At 34.3% G+C, this 18,286-nt stretch overlaps 1 long non-coding RNA gene across 1 annotated transcript; it reads left to right on the top strand.

Annotated features, from left to right (window-relative positions):
- The first annotated feature begins 15,658 nt into the window (after positions 1-15,658).
- On the top strand, positions 15,659-16,847 carry LOC107912967 (uncharacterized). Its single transcript, XR_001688371.2, has 2 exons — positions 15,659-16,182; positions 16,535-16,847. It is a non-coding gene; the product is annotated as an uncharacterized lncRNA (long non-coding RNA).
- The last annotated feature ends 1,439 nt before the right edge of the window (positions 16,848-18,286 follow it).

Raw genomic sequence — 18,286 nt, 5'->3', positions numbered from 1 at the left:
ATGTGCTAAAGATAACTAAAAGGGAACAAATTAAACAATAAGTAAAGAGAAAACATATGTTCTTTCTAGTACTATCAGGTCCGTTAAAGGATTCTCGACGATTACTACACTGTTGATGAGACTATTGCAAAAAGATGTGAAATTTGAGTGGTCTGAGAAATGTCAGCAAAGCTTCGATCAGTTGAAGGCATTGTTAACTGAGGCACTAGTGTTAGTTCAGCCTGAATCAGGTAAAGAATTCGTGATTTATAGTGATGCATCTTTAAATGGTTTGGGATGTGTTTTGATGCAAAAAGACAAGGTGATACTTTATGCTTCTAGACAATTGAAACTGCATGAGAAGAATTATCTGACACCCGATTTAGAGCTTGCGACGATTATTTTTGCACTGAAGAGCTGGTGACACCATTTGTACGGCGAAAAATGTCACATCTTTACAAATCACAAAAGCTTGAAGTATTTAATGTTGTAGAAAGAGTTGAATTTGAGATGCAGATGACTCAAGCTATTGAAAGACTATGATTTGATCATTGATTATCATCTAGGAAAACCAGATTTAGTTTTTGATACTTTGAGTAGAAAGTCTTTGTTCGTTTTAAGAGCGTTAAATACGCGTTAGACGTTGCCTGATGATGGTTCAATCTTAACTGAGTTGAAAGTTAGACCAATCTTTTCACAATAGATTTATGAGGCTCAAAAATGTGGTAATGTGTTGTTAGCTAAACAGAAGCAAAGTGAGTTGACTCCTGATTTAGATTTTTAGATTGGATCCAATGAATTTTATACTTCAAAGGTAGAATTTGCGTTCTGAGAATTTCAGATCTCATTCAGAAAATTTTGCACGAAGCTCATTATAGTAGTATGTCTATTCATCCTTGTAGCAACAAAATGTACAATGATTTGAAATAAATGTACTGGTGGCCAAGTAAGAAAAGAGAGATTTATGTGTTCGTATCAAGATGTTTAGTATGTCAGTAAGTTAAAGCTAAACATCAGGTACCTTCTGGTTTTTTACAGCTAATTATGATTCCAGAATAGAAGTGGGAATGCATCATAATGGATTTTGTATCGGGATTACCTTTGTCTCCAATAAAGAAATATGCAATATAGGTTATCGTTGATCGTATGACGAAGTTTGTACATTTTATTCCAGTACGTATAGATTATTCTCTTGAGAGATTAGCCGAGATATATGTTGTTGAGATTGTCAGATTGCACAGGGTGCCAGTTTCTGTTATTTCTGATAGAGGTCTGCGGTTTACATCACGATTCTGGAGCAAGTTACATGAGGCTCTAGGTACTCGTTTGCATTTTAGTACCGAGTTTCATCCGCAGACTGATGGTCAGTCTGAGCTAGTAATTCAGATACTCGAGAATATGCTTCGATGTTGTGCTTTAGAGCTCGAAGGCAACTAGGAGAAATTTCTACCGTTAGTTGAATTAGCGTATAATAACAGTTATCAATCAAGCATAAAGTTGGCACCGTACAAAGCTTTGTATGGTCGTAAGTGCCAAACTTCATTGTATTGGACTGAGCTCAGTGAGAAAAGCTTCACGGGGTTGGTTTAGTACGGGAAACTGAAGAAAAGGTAAAAGTGATTCGAGACAGTTTAAAATCAGCTTCAGATTGACAGAAGTTGTATGCGGATTTGAAAAGAAAAGACTTCGAGTTTCAAGTCGACGATAAAGTGTTCTTTAAAGTATCGCCCTGGAAGAGAGTTCTTCGATCCAGTCGTAAAGGAAAGCTAAGTCCACAATTTATTAGGCCGTATGAGATTATCAAAAGAATCAGGCTAGTAGCTTACCGGTTAGCTTTGCTGTCAGAGTTGGAAATGATCCATAATCTGTTCCACGTATCTATGTTACGACGGTACCGATTAGACCATTCACATGTAATCTCACCTATTGATGTAGAGATTTAGACTGATATGTCGTACAGCAAAGAACTGATCAAAATTTTAGCTCAATTGCTTAAAGAGTTGAGGAATAAAAATATAGCTTTAGTACAAGTCCTTTGACAACGACACAGTTTAGAGGAGGCCACTTGGGAATTGGAAGACGCTATGAAAGCGCAATACTCGAACCTCTTTTCTAGTAACATTTTCGAGGACAAAATATTCCTTTAGGGGGAGAGTTGTAACACACCGTTTTCAATGAAATCAGAACAGTGGTTTTTGGACCACAAATACGACATGAAAAATATTTATTTTATTATTATTTTAATGTTTATAGAATGATAGTAGTGTCATATAAAAATTTCGTTAAGAAATTTTATTGTTTGCATGTTTAATTTAGTAAAAAGGACTAAATTGTAAAAGATAAAAAATTAGAGTTCTATAAGCTAAAGGCACTAAATTGCTATGAAATTAAATGGTTAATGGATTTAAATGCTAATTATACCATAACTAAATTGAGTGGACAAATATGGACATTAATTAAGTGGTTTTAAGGTTTATAATAAAAGGTTAATTAAGTAAATTAATAAATAAGGTTAGTAAAATAATCAAAACAAAGGCCATCATCTTTGTTTGTCCATTTTTTATAGAAACTAAGATTAGAAAGAAGCCATAGCCAAGCTTGAGTATCCGGTCATCTCTTCCTTGTGCATGTAAGTGATTTGTCATCCCGTTTTTAATGATTTTTATGTTTTTGAAGTCGCTGTAGCTTAATCTAGCTACCCTAGGGACTAATTTACAAAATTGTTAAAAGGTTAGGGTTTTTCCATAAATGTATTCATGTGGTTTTTGATGTTTGATGGAAGAAAATGGATCCTTGTTAATTTATAAACAACTTTTGTAAAGTGAATTTTGTTGAAAATGTAAAATAGGTATTTAATTGAAAAATGTGAAATATTCATGGCGAAAATTGTGAAATAATGAATTGTATGAATTGATTCAGACTTATGTTGAATTCGGGTAACTTGGGTTAGTGATGAATTTGCATGAATTTCAATTTACGAGCTTAAGAACTAAATTGTAAAGAAATTAAAATAATAGGGGCAAAAGCATAATTTGTAAAAATATGATTTTTGGATTGAATTGAATAGAATGATTATTGAATGGATTGAACTTGATTATTTAGATCAAGTTAAGCCTTGTACGGATTCAAATCAAGGGAAAGATAAAGTGTCAGACTAATCGATCGTATTTCATTGTTTTGAGATTGAGGTAAGTTCGTACGTTTAAATAACATTTTAATGTATTTGATTTAAATGCTATTATATAATTTTTCATATCATGTCATGACAGAAAATCCAAGGATGTTTCGATAACTATCAAGCCCCGTTTGAACCTTAAGAATATAGAGGATACAAATGACATGTCATTAGGGTTACCATGTTTCAGGCGCCGGTCCTGAACGTCCTACCTATGACTGAGTTCTGAGATTTGTTGTGGATACTCGACAGCTTGTGAGCGGCATCGGGTAGATATCTTCTGACCGTCAGCTTGTGTGAGCAAGCCCATTTATGGCTCGTATGAGCATCTATGAAAAGGAAATGGAAAAGGATGGTTTTGACCATATGTTTAGCACACTTTGTTTGAGCTTTCCCGTGTATCCAGTATTATTCGTAGTGGTTCAATGGGAATGAAAAGGGATGAACCGATAAGGGTTCTGATTAATTTCATTCTGGAATTATGGAAAGGTATGAAGTATTGATGATCAATTTTGTATAGCCATGATATGAAAAGTATGCATTCATATGTATTATGTTCATGAAAATTTCCTTACCATGTGATGATATTATTAAGTGATGTGTTTAATCACTAACTTGTGTTGTTGATGATGCTTAGGCTTGTGCCAAGCTATGTTGGATTGATTCATGTTTGCTTTTAAGCTTATGCATTGAAATGGTAAGCATTGTTCATGATTTACGAACTTACTATGCATTATATGCCTACGTTGTGTTTATTTTCTATATTTTTTAGATTATTGGAAGCTCACCGGTTTGGAAGCTCGTTAGAGAACTATCACACTATCGATCGGCTATATTGGTAGATATTGATGTTTTGAGACATGGTTATAATGACATGTATAGGTGAATTATGTTTGATGAAATGAACATTATATTTGGCTTGTAAATGTGGTGTTTTGGTTGAACTTTTGGTATTTTTATTCTTTGATGGTTGGTGTTGAATTGGTCAAGTGAAGTTATATTTTGAATAGCTCTTTTGGCATGTTTTGAATGACCAATTGGTATGTCTAATTGTGGTTTGGCATATGGACAATTGTGTTATGTTTTGGTATGGAAAAATAGGTAGTTATATATGATTGATTCATGGATAAGTATGTTATGTTTATGTTTAGGTAGATTTGATGCTATGTGATTGATGTGTCTTTTGGCATATTGGTTGTATGGATAAATACAATGTTGAACTATCTTTATTATGCATGTTTTAGGTGCATTTTTGTGGCTTGAAATTATGTGCAAATGGCTTGTAGGTGTAAGCATGGTTTGGGTGAAAGAAATGGCTTGAAAATGGCCTATTTCTTGTCCACATGGCCTAAGACACGGGTGTGTGTCTCAGTCGTGTGTGACACATGTCCATGCGACACGGGCGTGTGTCCCCTATAGGTTTCAAAGGGTTACAAGTCAATCAGTTACATGGCCTTGCACACGGCCTGGCACAACGGCATGTGGGGCCATTTTGAGAGTTACACGGCCTGGCACACATGCGTATGGCTTGGCCGTGTGACCCAAGTCAGAGAGTTACACAGGTACGAACATGGGCTGGGACACGGCCGTGTGTCCCTACTTCGAATGTCCACACGGTCTGAGACACGAGCGTGTGTCTCAGCCGTGTGAGTCATACGGTCGTGTGACCCCTGTAGTGTGTAAAATACTATCTTTTTCCATGAAGATCTAAATGTTTCCGATATAGTCCCGCATCATTTCTAAAGTGTTCAAGGGCTCGAATAAGGGAGGTTATGCATGAGTTTGATTGAATTATGCCATGATTTATAAAATGGTTGAAATTGAATGTTTTAAGTTAAAAATTTTCGGTAATGCTCTATAACCCTGTTTTGGCGACGGATATGGGTTAAGGGTGTTACATGGAGTGGTTCATAGTCTTATGAAAAGGTTAAAGATTGTGTGATATGTCTTATAAAATCCTATTATGTTAGGAATGAAAAGTGCATGTGATGTTGATGAACTTGCGCATTTGTGAGTTGATGGTCATATAGTTTGATAAATCATGTGGCTGTGGTTTAGGTTTAGGTTTATATTATCCAATAAAGTTCATTATTGAAATGAAAGGTTATGTTTAAGTTTATACGAGCTTACTAAGCATTCATTGCTTACGTAATTACTTTCCTTTACTTTACAGATTATTAGAAGTTCAATCGGTTTGGAAGCTCATCGGAGATCTATCACACTATCCGGCAATTATATCGGTAGATTTTGATATTTTTGTCAAGGTTATAATGGCATGTATAGGTGAACTTATGTATAAGTTTTAGTTGATGTATATGGCATGTAAAAGTTACCTTGAATTTGTGGTACTTTTGGTACTTTGATGCCTTGATGGTTCATGTTATTATGGCTAAGTTGATGCATGATGGAATGACCAATTTGGTATATAATGATATGTTTATATTGTGGTCATGTCAAGTTATGCTTTAAGATGGTTATGAGCTATGTGTTTTGGTATGAATATGGTCAATTATGCTTATGGTTAGGTATATTTGATTGCTTGTGTTTAAGGTGCCTATATGGCATATTGGTTGGATGGTTAAATAGCCTATTGAATTGGTATTAATATGCATGATTTGGGTATATTTTAAGGCCTTGGTTAAATGTACAAGTTTTTTGTAGGTTCATGGTTAAATGGGTGAAAGAAATGGTTTGATTTTGGCTACTTTCTTGTCCACACGGCCTCAGACACGGGTGTGTGTCTTAACCGTGTGTGACACACAGCCATCCGACACATTCGTGTGTCCCCTGTAGGTTTTAAATGTTGCTTTTCAAAAGTTACACAGCCTAGCACACAGCCTGACACACGGGCGTGTGGCTTGGCTGTGTGACCCAAGTCAGAAAGTTACACGGACATGAGCTGGGACACAGTCATGTGTCCCTATTTCAAATGTTGCATGGCTTGATACACGGGCGTGTGTCTCAGCCTTGTGAGTCACACAGCTGTGTGACCCCTGCAGTGTGAAATTTCCTATCTTTTTCCATAAATTTCTAAATGTTTTTGATTTAGTCCCGAATCATTTCTAAAGTGTTTCTAAGGCCTTGAGGGCTTGAATAAGGAACGATATGCATGTGTTTGAATAAATTGTGCTATGATTTATGAAATTTTTAGAATTGAATGTTTTAAGTTACGATTTTACAATATTGTTCTATAACCCTATTCCAGTGACGGATACGATTAGGGGTGTTACATTTAGTGGTATCAAAGCTACGGTTTAGTCAATTCTCGGACTAAACGTAGCAAGTATGAAGTCTAGCAATACATGTCATTGTATAACTTGTGATAGTGTGATGTCTCCTGACTTTGATTAGATTTGTTTCACTTATAGATAGAGATGTTTTTCAACTGAGCTAATTCTGATAATGCTGAAAGCGATACTAAAGTATTTGATTAAAAAGTTGCTCTTAATGGGCAAAAACTCATAAAGGTAGGAGTAGAGGTCCATAATGTTGTGTTGATAATGACATTTATGTTTGAAGTGTATATATGATAATTAAATTTAGTGGCTTTACGACCTCCATCCCCTCACCCTCAAAGTCTTATACAATGAAATTTACAATATTTGTGTTGATTAAGTCGGCAAACAACAAGCTAATGAATTCAGCTATTGAATTAGTAATAATGTGGTTAGAGCCGAGAATCGGTTAGGAAGTAAAGAAGAAGTTATTCACTGGTAATCGACTTTATCAGGTATGGTATCTAAAAAAGGGTTAGTCGGGATTTCTTCTGAATTGATTTCTTTAGTGAAACGGGATAATGTGAAATCATTGATGACTTTAGTAGTCAATGGAATAGTGTTTGAACTGCAAATATATCTGAATGCAACTATTAGGTCCGAGTATCTTACAATGATGTCCTCTGGATATTCTATATGTTCTTTTATCCTTAGAGACATATACAACTGTTCATTTTCAAATGTGATTCTTATCATATGCACATAATCAAGACATCAAAACTTTACCAAAACATACATATAATGACCAATCCAAGAGTCCTGAATCAACCAACCAATATGCCATTCAAGGCACCTCAAATACATTCATCCAAAACCTACCTAAACATGTATATGTTACCATATTTCAATCATCCACATTAGCTCAATATTTTCCCAAAACATACCATATCTTGACCATATCCAAACTAATTCAACACATACCATTTCAGCCATTCAAACATGCATCATAACATAGCCACATTAACACAACTAGCAAGGCACCAAATGTACCAAACCAAAATAACTTATACATACCAAATCATCAACTAAACATCATTATAAGTCCACCTATACATGTCATTATAACATTTTCCAAAACATGCAAAAACTATTGACATTTATGTTGGATAGTGTGATAGATCTCCGACGAGCTTCCAAACTGATCAAGCTTCCAATAATCTATAAAATGTAGAAAAGAAGCAACGTAAGCACATAATGTTTAGTAAGTTCATAGAACATGAAACATAACTTACCATTTCATTTATATAACATTAAGTATGATCATAATACAATCCAACCACAAGTTTGACACAAGCCTATGCATTATCATCAATACATAAGCTAGTGCATTTATACATTATTCACTTTAATTAAACAAATGATAATTCATTTCTATATGAACATACACCATTTGATTCATTCGTCATTTTCATAAGCATGTGCATAGTTCCATTTGGAAACTTACCATTTCAATCCCTTTTCTTTCCTGTTGAACCATCTAGAATATCATTAGATACTCAAGAAAGCTCACACGAAATGTGCTTAAACATATCATTGTAACCTTTCCTTTACATCATTGCTCACATGAGCTGTGAAATGGTTCTTCTCACAAGAGCTCTGGGTTGAAATGTAAGCTAGATGATGTTGCTCACACGAGATATGAAGTATCCGCAACAAATGCAGAACATCAGCCATCGATAGGACATTCAAAACCAGCACCCAAAACATGAAATCCCTAATGACATGTCATTTGTATCCTACGAATTCCTAAGGTTCAACCGGGACTCAATAATTGTCATAACATTACTTTGGATGTAGATCGTTCAATAGCATTACAATTACATAATAACATACAATTGAATAACATGAATATAGTAATTCGTACATACGAACTTACCTCGACGACTAGGGCATAAAATAGAAGTCGAACTAAACCAAGGCTTTAGCTTTTCCCCGATCTAAATCTGTACGTGGTCTCTATTGATCTAAATAAACAAATTCAATCCATTTAATATCTCTAGTATTCAGTTTCGTCCAAATTTCATATTTATGCAAAATTACCATTTTACCCCTAACATTTTAATTTTTCACAATTTAGTCCTTAAGCTCATAAATTGAAATCTAAGCATTTTAATCCTCTTTTCAAGCTAGCCAATTTTTTCTAGAGACTTAAACCAAACCATACAAACCATCATTTCATTAATTTGCCTTGAACTTTTACTATTTTTACATACAAGTCCATAAATGAAATTTTCATCAAAATTCACTTTACAAAACTTGTTTATTTAACAAGGACTCATAATCTATCCTTAGACATCAAGAATCATATAACAACATTCATGGAAAGTCCCTCAATCTTTAACAATTTTCCAAATTGACCCCCGGGCTAGCTAGATTAAACTAAAACGACTTCAAAAATATAGAAATCATTAAAAACGAGGTTTAAAATCACTTACATGCAAGACTTGAACATAACTGAACCTTCAAAGTGCATAAACACAGTTTTTCTTCTCTAAATTCGGTGGAGAAATGCATTCAAGAAGATGCTACTATGTTTTTACCATATTTTACTTTAACCTAATTATTAAATTACCTTTTTAACTTTACCTATTAACCTTAAAAATCATTTAAATTGTGTCCATAATTGTACACTAGCTTTATAAATGGTATAATTACCATTTAAATCCACTTACTTCAAGGTTTCATAGCTATTTGACTCCTTTAACTAATAGAACTCTACTTTTGTACTTTTGATGATTTAATCCTTTTCACCTAATTAATCATACAAACATTAAATTTTCTTAACGAAATTTTAATACGACCTTACTAACATCCTATAGGCATTAAAATATTACTAAAAATGGGCTGTTACAACTCTCTCCCCTAAAGGAATTTTCGTCCCCAAAAATCTTACTAGAAAATAAGTTCCAATATTGCACTTTCATAGCTTCTTCATGTTCCCAGGTAGCCTCTTCTATTTCGTGGCGTTGCCAAAAAACTTTAACTAAAGCTATGCTTTTATTTCTCAATTATTTAACTTCCCGAGCTAGAATTCTAATCGGTTCTTTACTGTATGTCATATCTAACTGAATCTTAACATCTATCGGGGAAATCACATGTAAAGGATCTGATTGATTCTATCGTAACATCGATACGTGAAATACATTATGAATCTTCTTTAACTTTGTTGTTAAGGCCAATCTATAAGCTACTGGCCCAATTCTTTCAATGATCTCATACGGCCCGATAAACCGCAGACTAAGCTTTTATTTTCGGCCGAATTGAAGAACTTTCTTCCAAGGAAATACTTTCAGAAATACTCTGTTGTCGACTTGAAATTCAATATATTTTCTTTTCAAATCTGCGTAAGATTTCTATCTATCCGAAGTTGCTTTCAAACTATCACGTATCACTTTGACCTTTTCTTCAATTTCTCAAACCAAATCACCACCGAATACCTTTTTCTCACTCAACTCAGTCTAGTATAACAAAGGTCAAAACTTTCGGCCATACAAAGCTTTGTATGGTGCCATTTTAATACTCATTTGATAATTATTATTGTCTGCAAATTCAACCAACGGCAGAAATCTCTCTCAGTTACCTTCGAACTCTAAAACACAACATCGAAGCATATCTTCGAGTATCTATATTACTCGCTCAGACTGACCATTGGTCTGTGGATGAAACGTTGTACTAAAATGAAGTCGAGTGCCTAGAGTTTCATGTAACTTGCTCCAGAATTGAGACATAAACCGTGGATATCTATCAGAGATAATAGAAACTGATTCACCGTGGAAGCTAACAATCTCAGCAACATACAACTCTGCCAATCTCTCAAGTGAAAAATTTGTATGCACTAGAATGAACTATGCAAATTTCGTCAAATGATCTACAATGACCCACACAGCATCTTTCTTTCTCGGAGATAGAGGCAATCCCGATACGAAATCTATCGTGACACGTTCTCATTTCCATTCTAGAATCAAAGTTGTAATAAACCTGAAGGTACCTGATGCTCAACTTTAACCTGCTGACAGACTAAACACTTTAATACAAACTCTGAAATCTCTCGTTTCATTCCTGGCCACCAATACATTTGTTTCAAATCACCGTACATTTTATTACTACCAGGATGAATCAACAAGCTACTACTATAAGCTTCCTGTAAAATCTTTTGAATGAGATTAGAATTTTTTGGAAAACAAATTTTGTATTTAAAGTACAAACTATCATCGGAACCAACATGAAAATATGAATCAGTTGTCGTCTAAATCTGTTTTCGTTTTATGATCAAAACATCATCACATTTTTAGATTCACAAATATGTTGTAGAAACATCAGTCTAGCTTTTAATTTAGCTAAAAATAAATTGTCATCAATCAATGTTAACCATGTGTTCAAAGCTCGCAAAGCAGACAGAGATTTTCTACTCAAAGCATCGACAACAATATTAGCCTTTCCCAGATGATAGTCGATAATCAAGTCATGGTCTTTCAACAACTGAAGCCACTTATGTTGTCTCAAATTCAAATCTTTCTATGACATCAAATACTTCAGGCTTTTATGATCCATGAAGATATGACATTTTTCTTCGTACAAATAGTGTCCCAAATTTTCAAATAAAATACAATAGCTACAAGCTCTAAATCATGAGTTAAATAATTCTTTTTGTGCGGTTTCAACTGTCGTGAAGCATACACTATCACTTTGCCCTCTTGCATCAAAACACAAACCAAACCATTCAATGAAGCATCACTATAAATCAAAAATTCTTTACTGGACTCAGGCTGAACTAACACAAGTGCCTCAGTTAACAAAGCTTTCAACTAATTAAAAGTTTGCAAACATTTCTCAGACCATTCGAATTTGACATCTTTTTGCAATAGTTTCATCAACGACGTAACAATAATAAAAAATCCCTCAAAAAATCTTCTGTAATATTCGACTAAATCCAGCAAAACTTCTGACTTTGGATACATTTCTCAGAGGTTTCCAATCTACTACAGTTGAGATTTTACTTGGATCAACTCTAATACCGTATGTCAATACCACATGTCCCAAAAATTTGAATTCTCAGAGCCATAACTCACATTTCCTAAACTTAACGTAAAGCTTGCAAAACAATTCTCAAATGCTGGGCATGCTCTGTCTCATCTCATGAATAGATTAGAATATCATCGATGAATACAACAACAAATCTGTCTAAGTACGGTCTAAATATTCTATTCATCAAGTCCATAAACACAACAGGTGCATTAGTTAAGCCAAATGGCATCACAAGAAACTCATAATGTTCATACCTGGTTCTGAACACATTTTCTGACAAATCTGAGTCTTTAACCCGTAACTGATAATAACCAGAACGAAGGTCAATCTTTGAGAATACTATTGAACCTTTCAACTGATCAAACAAATCACTTGTACATGGAAATGGATATTTATTCTTGATCGCAATTTTGTTGAGTTGTCTATAGTTGATACATAGTCGCACTGACCTGTCATTTTTCTTAGCAAACAAAACAGGAGCACCCCAAGGAGAAAAGTTAGGCCAAGCAAAGCTACTATCTATCAACTCTTGCAATTGTGATTTCAACTCTTTCAATTCTGTAGGTGTCAATCTATACAGAGCTATCGATATCGAAGATGTTCTTGACATTAATTCAATAGCAAACTCAACTTCTCTGGTCGGTGGTAACCTTGGTAATTATTCTAGAAACACATCTGTAAACTCACACACAATGAGAATTGATTCTAACTTCAATTCTAAAACTCTAGAATCAAATATATAAGTGAGATACGCTTCATAGCCTTTTCTAACATAATTTTGTGCCCTCATAGTTGAAATAACATTAGATGCACTATCCAGTCTGTCTGATCCAATTTGAAGCTTTTCACCGTCCTGACACTTTAACACAATATGCTTTCGTCTATAGTTCACAACAGCATCATGTAGAGTTAACCAGTCCATACCCAGAATCACATCGAATTCATCAAATGGTAGTAACATCAAATCAACTGGAAAGTTGCAATCTCGAGTAATCAAAGGAAAGTTTTTACAAATTTTATCAACTAACACATAATAAGCTAAAGGGTTCGTTACTTTAACCACAAAATCGGTAGACTCAAAAGGTATTTTTTATCTAACACTAAAGTTGTGCATACATATAAGTGTGTTAACCCCGAGTCAATCAAAACATTAACATTAGTATCAAAGATAGAAAATGTACCGGTGATCACATCAGGTGCTGAAGCTTCCTCTCGAGCATGGATCGCGTAAGCTCTAACTGGAGCCCATGCTTCAGATCTCACAGCAAAATCTTTCGTCCCACTATGACTGTTACCCGCATTTCTAGTGTTTCGGGGTGGTCTACCTCTTGCAGCTGTATTACTCGATCAAGTAGTCTAAGCCTTTTCTTTATCAGACCTTTCAGGGTAGTCTCTGAGATAATGCTCATAAGAACCACATTTAAAACATGACCTGTCTGTCAATCTGCACTCACCAAAATGTCATCTATTACATTGCTGACATTCAAGCTTGTTGTTTTTTACACTACCTACGCTCACTACAAACGTAACCTGAGGTTTCGAGCTTGAATGTTGTTTTCCTCTATCTATCCCAGAATAGCCCACCGAAGCTAATGAACAACTATAAAATTCTTTTGACTTATTTGATGGCGATGAGTATAACTTTCCCATAGGTCACTTTCATGAATCATGAGCCTCAAAATCGACTTTTCTATTCACTTTGCTAAGTTTCTCGGCCTTGTGCGCTTTATCAACTAAAACCACAAATTCTTTTAACTCAATAATCCCGACTAATAGCTTGATATCTTCATTTAAACTGTCTTCAAACCAAGTACACATAGCAACCTCTGTTAGTATACACTCTCGAGCATACTTACTGAGTCGGACAAATTCTCTCTCGTACTCAACTACTGATATGCGACTTTGCTTCAACTCAAGGAACTCTTTACGTTTCTTATCTACAAACCTCTGACTCACATATTTCTTTCTGAACTATGCCTGAAAGAATTCCCAATTTACTCGATCTCTCAGTACTACCGCAACTAAGGTGTTCCACCACTAATAAGCCGAATCTTTCAACAATGAAATAGCACATTTCAAACATTCCACAGAAGTACATGATAATTCATCGAAAACTCTCACAGTGTTTTCTAACCAAGACTCAGCTCTCTCTAGATCATCTTCAGCTGTACCTCGAACTCTTCAGCCCCATACTTTTCAGCCCCAAACCTTGAGGAACTACAAGTGGGGGTAGAGGTCATTGAGCCATTGGGTTCATTCGCACGAACTTAGTAAACCACTCAAACATCATCTGGAAGAAGCTTCCTTAGCCTCTCCTTCCTGACACTCAGATATGGGCCTACTACCGTTAGATGTTGTTCCATGAACGGAGCTTGCGCATTACTTTCTACTTCATCGAAATCAGCTCGTTGGTTGACATCTTATCTATATGAAAATATAGTTCAATTTGAGTCAGGAATTATCACACTACCACAGGTTTTATAATGGCATGTATTTCTAGCCTCATACATGTTACGTTCAATTCAAGAACTGACTAAATCGCAGCTCTAATACCACTAAATGTAACAACCCTAACCCGTATTCGTCACTAAATTAGGGTTACGAAGCATTACCAAACAAACAGAACATTAGCATACATTTCATACATCATTATAAACATAATATGAAACAACCATTCAGATACATATTGTCCCTAAATCGAGGCCTTAGAAATACCTCAGAAATAATTCGAGACTAAATCAGAAATATTTAAAAGGTTTAAGAAAAAAAATTCAAAATTTTGACTACAGGGTGTCGAACCCCTTTTTTTTATATTTGAAAAATAGGTACCGATTTTGAAAATGGAAATGGGGAGTCGCCACCGATCTTTTATTGTGGTGTGATTGGACCACCTTTAAAACAATTTTAGGTCTGCAAATTTTGAGAAAAAAGGTTCGGGAGTCGGTTACGCACGAGGAAGGGTTAGCACCCTCGTGACGCCCAAAATTGGTACCGATTTGATTGTTTAATGTATTAATGTCGAGGCTTTGAAAAGATTTTAAAATACAATCCTTTTTAAATTTGAATAAACCAAAAATAATAAGACGGACTCGTTTTGAAGAAATAAATTGCTACACTCAATGAGTTTTGGTGCATCAATTCGGTCTTTGAAATTAAATTTGTTCTCCTTTAAAGAAAATCATGTGTTTTAAGAAGGATAATTGATTATTCAAGTCAATTGGGAAACCCGAACCCAGTAAGTTAGGGTTCAATTTTCTCGAGATTCTTGAACATCAAATATTGCCTTCATTTTTGAGGTCGAGATACCAAAATGTCGTATCCAAAAATCTTATGAATTTTATTTAAATAGTTGAATGACTTTAATAAAAATGGGCACTTGGTTGTCTCATTATCGAGAAGAATCGAAGCCCAATAAGTTAGGACACGTTTCTCTCAGGAAAATGAATGCCAAGCCCCTTTTTAGGATCGTAAAATAAAACGACTAAGAAGCTTTTAAAAATAAACTTTCACAAAAAAGGATATGATTAATCAATGACATATGTAGTGTAAAAGATAATAAAAATTTAAACTTATGCTAGTGACGATTAAACTAATAATAAGCAAATACCAATATCAACTTTGATTATATTATACAAACATTCATAAAATTTAAGCAAATCATACATTCATAATCAATAAAATTGAGATAATAAAAGAGAGTGATAACAACAAATAATACGAATGTTCGATACAAAGTTGATAAAAATATAATGAAGGATTTTTTTTTTAAAAAAAAAGAAATAAAACGTAGTAAAATAAAAGCAAAACCACTTGAAATTGATATATACATTTTAATTTATGTGAATAAAACTAGTAGAATTAGTAGTATATACTTAATAATAATATACATAAAAGTTAAATAAATAATATGAAATAATAAACTTAAAGGAACAAAGCTTTTGCGTAAAAAAAATTTATCATTTGGAATCAATAACAATATTTTGTTATATGTGTAAATATATTATTAAAATACTATATGTATACGTACAAGAATATACAGCATTATTGTTAGAAATTTTAAAGTTTATATACACGTACATGAGAAAAAATCTATATCATATAATAGTATAAAGTATTAGTATTAATTATCTCTTTATAAAAATATAGGTTGATTATATTTATAGAAAACAAACATAAAAAAAATAATAGTAAATTTCTAAATAAGAAAAATAAAGAAAAAAACTGAATAATAAAGGGATTAAATCATAAACAAAATCGAATTAACAGGGCGCAAATGGAATTAAAGAAAAGCGAAGGACCATGATGCAACACGCGCATTACATGGGGGCCCGATTGGGAAATATCCCGCTTCCCCAAAACGCTGCGTAGTAACGGACCAAATCGAAATGAAAATGAAATAAAAGGTTAGATTTAAAAATAGATAAAAGAACTGGATTGAACCACGCCAGAAAAGCAGAGGGACCCAAAGCGAAATAGACCGCTTGGCTTTAAGGCGCGCGGATCCTTCGCCCACTGGGTCGGGCCGGATCAACGGATCCCACCTTTTAAACGGCGTCGTTTATTTATAACAAACATAAAATAATAAAAAAAACCTAATCTAAATCAGATTTGCCCTTTTGAAAGAAAAACCTAAGCTCTCCCTCTCAACTTTGCGCCGCTCTCCAGCCTTAAACCCGATCGGACTCCGATTCAGACGGAGCAAAACAGGTTACGATGGCGCCTACTCTGGTAAGACACTCCTTCTTCACCCTTTTTCTTTACTTTTTTGCTCTATATACACTTATATATTTGATGGGAAACAAAACAAAAAGAAAAAAGCAATCGAAAAGAACCAAAATGGAAAAAGATGAAAAGAAAATCTTCTTCTCTATTGATTTCGTGTATTTGATACAATATGCGTGGGTAATACCATCTATATCTTTACAGATTTCGTTATGGCTTTATATAGCCAAAAGGAAAAATACAAAAATCGCCCCTTTTTCTGTTTTTCTTTTTTTATAGTTTTCTTTCGATTTCCCTTTTTTCTTTGCCTTCTTCGCTTTTTGTTCATTTTTTGTTTGCTGTGTGCGTGTTGTTGCAGGTATACGGGCGTGAGGGTGCGCATGTACGGAGTTGTGGCAGAGTGCAGGCAGAAGGCGTGGTCCCTGGTGGTGGCGTGGCTCGGCTCGGAGGCGCTACACGAGTGAGGGGGAAGCCTGGCTCAGTTGCGGCGCTGGAGGCTTACCCTAGCTGCTAGGGTTTTCTGATTTTGGTCTCTGCTAGGCTAGGTGTTGGGCCATCAGGCTATTAGGTGTTGGGCTAGTGTTAGGGTAGTTTAGGTTAAAAGTGGTTTGGGCCACGTAATTGGGTCTGTAATTGGACATTTTGGGACATTTAATTATTTTTGGTTTTTATTTCTTTGTGATTTGGGCCCGGGCAAATTGGGCTTATTACACAGGGGTCACATGGTCATGTGGCCAGGCTGTTTGCCTCACACAGCTGAGACAAACACCCATGTCTCAAGCCAAGTAACCTTCGAATTAGGGACACAATGCCAAGTCCTAGCCCATGTCCTCACCTCTGTAACTCTTTTGAGTAGAGTCACACGCTCATGTAACTCTTGAAATAGCCTACACGCCTGTATACCAGGTCGTGTGCTAGGCCAGGTAACTAACTGACTTGCATGCAAATGAACCTACAAGAGATACACAACTGTGTCGCCAGGCCATGTGTCACACATGGCTGAGTCAAACACCTATATCTCAGGCCGTGTGGACATAAATTTGCCCAAAATTCAAGCCATTTCCAACACCAATTCATACATACACCTATAGGCCTTTTGTGCACATAATCAAGATATCAAAACTTTACCAAAACATACATATAATAACCAATTCAAGAGTCCTAAATCAACCAACCAATCTGTCATTCAAGGCACCTCAAATACATTCATCCAAAACCTACCTAAACATGTATATGTTACCACATTTCAATCATCCACATCTAGATCAATACTATCCCAAAACATACCATACCTTGACCATATCCAAACCAATTCAACACATACTATTTTAGACATGCAAATGAAATCACAGTTTCTCTAGTAATGAATGTGGCGTTTCACATCTCGAATTCATCGATTAGATCGAATATGGGGTGTTACAATTATTTTCATAATGTGTATATTATATTCAAATATTTTGAGGCATAAAACACTTTTTTCCATTTTATACTAAAATATTGCACTTAATGTGACCCAAAAAAATTCACACGTTAAATGTACATATACCATATAAATATAGTTTCAGTTGTCATTGAAGCTTGCCATATAAGCTTGTTTCTTTTTTTTTTTACTTTAAATTAAAATATTAATTATAAAACTTTTAAAAAATAATTATAAATGATTAAGGTTTGCAAAAGCAAACATGGAAGCTTTTAAAATTAATTTAATTATATATATGTGCATAATCATGATGGGTGGCAAAAAAAATGTAAAGACCATATGTATTAAAAAAATCAATATAACTTTTGTTGAAATAGAAAAATTGAGATTTTAAAGATCTTTGTGTTGTAAGTTTTTGTTTTTTTTTTTTTGCGAATATGTTTTAAATTTAAGTTTCGTTTAATTTATTTTTAAAAAATATTTGAAGTTTAAGTTATTTTTTAATAAATTTTATAAAGAAAATATAAAAAAATCTCATAACTATATTTATTATTTTTAAAAATAATTTAAAGTTTTATAAAAATACTATCAGATTAATTTAAAGATTTTATAATATTTGTGGAGAGGTATAATGCATTGTGGTATTTATGGCATGAAATTAGAGGGCGGCGAAAAGAAAAAGACATCTGT

This window comes from Gossypium hirsutum, chromosome D04 (genome assembly GCF_007990345.1).
Source record: "Gossypium hirsutum isolate 1008001.06 chromosome D04, Gossypium_hirsutum_v2.1, whole genome shotgun sequence".
Lineage (NCBI taxonomy): Eukaryota > Viridiplantae > Streptophyta > Magnoliopsida > Malvales > Malvaceae > Gossypium > Gossypium hirsutum.
The sequence above is the reverse complement of the archived record's forward strand: the minus strand, read 5'-3'. Positions and strand labels throughout refer to the sequence as shown.